We start from the raw sequence: 5,518 nt of genomic DNA on the forward strand, positions 1-5,518 counted from the left end.
TTCAAGTTGACGATGAAGTCTGGTTATATATTAGCAAAGAGATACTTCAAGGGGAAGATAAAAATATTAAACCAATCCATTTTGGTCCTTTCAAAATTCTGGAAAAGATTGGTAACAATGAATTTAAGCTTCATTTTCCTGCTTATCTGAAAATATACTTTGTTTTTAATGTTGATAATTTTAGATTGTTTGAGCCTCCTTTGATTGATGATCAAGGAGAGCATGTTTAGCTTTCGTCAATAGATGTTTTCTCACCAGAATATCTAAATGAGCTTCAACGTGATATCATACAAAAGAACTAGGACTTCAAAGAGAGAGGATGTCCCATACCTTAGAGTGGGACTCTAGGGACAAAAGCTTGCTCAAGCCAAATGGTTTCCGACTGAGAAGGTGAGGGAGTTGAACCCTCACCTTTTGAAAAATTTATAGTATCTTTTACGGTCCAAAATGCTTCTAGTGGGGAGGAATGATAAAGTGTTCAGTATTTACCTCAAATCTCAAAGTTCTCAGATTGGCTTGAAACCTAAACAAGCGCGTCCTTCTCGGAAATATTATCCTAATGCAACTCATTTCATCGAAAATCGAGTTTGCATGATAAGGTTATTGTGTTATGATAACTTTGCTAAACAGGTGAAATTTGCAAAAAAAATTCCTAGTCACTGCACAGTCAGCAGCTCATACTGTTGACGTGGAAGGTGACTAGGCATGGTCAACATAGGTCAATGGCGAATCAAGGATGGACAAGTGGCATTATATGGTTGGGTTGTACAGTTGATTTTTTGGTGCATTCTTATTGGTCGATTTTTGGACCAATGGAAGAATTCCACGTGGCAAGCCTAGAGGCCGCCATGTGGTACCTCCCAAGGGTCGGGTTGGTGGTCTACTCATTGGAGAAAAATTTATTGGCGGAGGTTGGGGTCGAACCCATGACCTAACACATGAAAACTTCACACCTTGACCATCACCTCTACACCATGTCTCTTAACCAATGTGTTCATGGTGAATATTTAAGTTTGAACGTTATGGAGTTGGGCGATTAGGGGAGGCCCAACCCGCAGGCCAGATCTCCCCCCATGTGAACACAATACAATAAACCGTAAATGGTTATGTTACCATAGTGACTAACCTAACCACTTTGCAACGTTAACTCACATGTGAACGCAAAACTGAAACCTCAAATGGTCAGTTAACCCTAGCAGCTCCAACATTCATTACTCCAATGGTCAACATGTCAACACGATGGATATAACATTTAACGATCAGCACTTTGACAGTTATGCTCCAGCATTTAATGTCACATAATTGTTACATGTGACCAGGCCTATTAAACTGTCAAAGGTTACGATTTATGTTGCGCTAATCCAGGTTTAAGAATTAATTAAGCACAGTTTAACAATGAGTTAATCTGAGTTTAAACTAGTGCCTGATTTTGCAGTGCCCCCAAATTTTGGTCTGCTGCCAAATTTAGTGGCACTAACTGGAGATGTTCCAAAATTAGAGGAGAAAACGTAGGAAAAGACTGATTGACCTCTAGAGAAGTCAATTTTAGGCCAAATTAAGCTCGTAAAAAAGGTGTTGTTGGCTAATTTGGACATGCTGAACACATTGGTGTAGGTATTAGGAGCCATAGAGATTTGTAAAAAAACATTTTTTCACATTGACCTAATATAAAGGCCCATGCCATGGAAGTTGGACCACGGAGATGTAGCTTAGGAGGGTTGAGATCCTTCATCAGAACACTGTGTTAATGTGTCTCTTTGATGGTTTGCTGCACTGTGAATGTTTGTTATTAACTATTTTTTTCTGGAGCTATTTTGCTCATGAATGTCTTTTTAAAACTTAAGGAAATTTGTATGCACAAACAACTATGAAAACCTTAGCACAAGAAGCAATAAGGAAGCACATATTATTAAATCTGTAATTTTTATTAGCACAACAAAATTAATCATACAAAAAAAAATACTAAACAATAGCCTTAATTTGACTACATAGTGGAAAATGCCTCTAAAAATCACGTTATTTGACCCCATACCATTACAAACTTAACACACCTTTCCAATTCAGAAAACCCCTACTTTCAATAGATATTGTAGGTATCCATTTTTCATTAATATTTTTTATACCCCTTTATATTTTTCATTGACTTTGAGCTCCTTTTTTTATACTTACAAATATAAAAGCCCTTTACCCCTATTATATTCTCAATATATTATGTCATATTTTCCTCAATATATATCCCCCAATATGAATGTATGTGGTATGGTATTTCTTCCCCAGTGACGCACCTGTTAGTAAAGAAGTGCCTGCAAAATCTTGGTTGGTGTAGTTGGCTACAGGAACCAAGAGAAGAGTTCATCACTGGGTGAGATCTTGTGCATTTGAGCGTAATGGCATGCCTACATTAGCACTTCTAAATTTGCTTCCTTTAGGTTCATATAGCATGCTTATGGAATGACTATTCATTCACAAGACCAAGGTAGACTACTATGATAAGGACATGAGTGCTTGGATGAGGAAGGGGAAAGGAGAATCTTATAAGGAAGAAAGAATCCTACATCAGTGAGAATGGCTACAAATAGGCAGGAAAAGTGCATTCATAGAATGGATGTGTATTGTTTCCATTTTATATTTCTAGTGAGAAAGGGAAGGATGATAAGGATGATGATGTCCTAAGGAGGCATCCATTATTGCAACTTTAAGAATTTATTTCCTACAAAGATTCCTGAGTTAACTCCTCATATAGAAGTGGAATTTACTATTGAGTTCATGTTGGGAGAAGCACCAAAATCTAAGTCACCATTTAATATGAGTAATTCGAAATTAATGGAACTAAAGTTGTAGTTTAAGGAAATGCTTGATAAGGGATGAATAGGCCAAGTGTATCTACATGGGGTGCACCAGTGTTTTTTGTAAAGAAGAATGATGGTACTCTTAGTTTGTGCATTGATTACAGATAATTGAATAAAGTGACTATCAAGAATAGGTGTCCATTGTCGCGAACTAATGACTTCTTTGATTAATTGAAGGGAGTTACAACGTTTTCAAATATTGATATGAGATCAGTATATCATTGAAGAAGAAGACATGTTTCATTAGAGAAAATTTGAGGTCTAAAATGGGCCTCCTAAATAATATTATAAAATAATAATGGAAATAATAAAATAAGATTAGATTACCTAAATTTTGGAGGGAAAAAGGAAAAATCTCATTTTTCAACTCGTATTTTCAATCTATGTCCTTATGATTTTACTGAACTTGTATTTTGAGCAAGAGAACTTGTTGGATGCAAAATTTAATTGTGCATATAAGGATTATCCATGTTGCATACTTTTGATGGACCCTACTACGCATAAAGTGTGAAATACATGAAAAAATGTGATTTCAATCATTCTTTTCCATATATTTCACACTTTCCATGTAGTAAGGTCCATCAAAGTATGCAACATGGGTACTCATAGGATGAAAAATAAAATTGTGCATCCAAAGAGTGGCCCTACTCAAAATTTGAGTAAAATCATTGGGAGGTAAGTTGAAAATATGAGTTGAAAAAGTAATTTTTTTTGGATTTCAAGCATATGTGGTTCATTTCTTTTAATTGAATCTTAGAGTACCCACAGTAATGATCATACTTGTCAATGTTTCAAATCCCAACATGGATCAATCATCATTTTTTTTTTTTTTACCTTTTTACTCCAAAAATCATGAATCATCCCCCATGGTCGACATCATCATATTGAATCCTATTGGCTCTTATAAAGTTTAATTTTGTTGTACATTTTTTTTAGACCCATTTTTTACCTCAAAATTTCTCTAATGAAGATTTCATTTCACATAAGGTATGGACGCTATAAGGTTGTGGTGGTTTCTTTTGGTATTACAAATTCTCTATACACTTCCATGTGTTTCATGAACAATTTGTTGCACGCTTACTTAGATAATTTTGTGATAGTATTTTGTTGATGACATATTGGTATATTCAAGCAATGAGGAAGAGCATGCAAAGCACTTGGCAGTGATGATGATATTGTTGAGAGAGAATTAATTGTATGATAAGTTCAAAATTTATTTCAGGCTCAAATTCATTACTTGTGACATGTTTTTTCCAAGGAAGGGATAACAATGGATCTAGAAAATATTCAAACTATCATGGAATGGCCAACTCTGAGTAATGTGGATGAGGTCACATCATTCATGGACTAGCAGGTTATTGCAATCAGTTCATCAATAAATTCTCAAAGATTAGCTATCCTATTACATTTTTGCAGAGGAAAGGGAAGAAGTTCGAATAGTCTGAGGAGTGTGAAACTGGCTTGGAGAAGTTGAAGCAGTTGCTTACAAATTATTTGGTTCTGAAGATTACAGATCCTGATAAGGAGTTTTTCATTTGAGCAAATTCTTATCAGGAAGGACATGGCAGAGTCTCTATGCAAGAATTACAAGTAGTTTTCTAGGAATCAAGGAAGATGAATGAGCACGACTCGAACTATGTGACTAATGATAATGAGCTCGAAGCTATCATTCATGCATTGTAGATGTGAAGACATATCTCCTTGGCAGGAGGTTTTTTAATGAGTGATCATAGTGGGATTAGATACTTATTTTACCCAGCCAATCTGAATTTAAGGCAAGCTAGATGGTTGGCTACTCTTAATGAGTTTGATTTTGAGATTAGGTACGTCAAGGATAAGGAGAACCAGGTTGTGGATGCTCTCAATAAAATATTTAAAGTGAAACATATTCTAGTTGGGAGCTCTTATGAGATATATTTACGGGAGCAGATATTGCATGTTGAGAATCATGATGAGAAGTACTAACAATTGAAGCAAAGGTTGCAATAGTAAGGTGAAGCGAATAGGGATAATGAGTATCACCTCACAATAGATGGCTTGGTCAAATTCAAAAGTAGGATTAATGTTTCAGATAACAGTGAATTGAAGAATATTATCTTGAGAGAGTTTCATGTCAAGTTGTATTCATGCCACCTAGGTTACCAGAATACTTTGATAGCTATTAAGAAGTTTTACTATTGGCCGAATTTGATGAAAGAGGTGGTTGATTTCGTTGCAAAGTGTTTGGAATATTAGCATGTGAAAGCTAAATGAAAGCATCCAATTGGTATATTGCAACCTATTCTGATTCTAGTGAAGTATACTAATTCAACAAGTGAGGTAGCTCAAATATTCATCATGGAAATAATGAGGTTGCATGGCATTCCCAAGAAGATTATATCAGATAGAGATGCCAACTTCACTTCCATCTTTTGGAAGGATTTATTTGCAAGCTTGGGGATAGAGTTAGCCTTCAATACAACTTATCATATGCATACAGTTAGACAGACAAAGAGTGTTAGTAGGATTGTTGAGGATATGTTGAGGATGTACGTCGTGCACCAATAGAGGAGGTGGGAGGAGTATATTCCACTAGTGGATTTTACTTATAATAATGGTTATTAGGAATCCAAGAAGATGAGTCCATTTGGCTTTGTATGTTTGGAGTTGTAATACTCCTATTAGCTGGA

The sequence above is a fragment of the Pinus tabuliformis genome, chromosome 9, assembly GCF_031772625.1.
Source record: "Pinus tabuliformis cultivar Carrire ecotype Pingquan chromosome 9, CPIR1, whole genome shotgun sequence".
NCBI lineage: Eukaryota > Viridiplantae > Streptophyta > Pinopsida > Pinales > Pinaceae > Pinus > Pinus tabuliformis.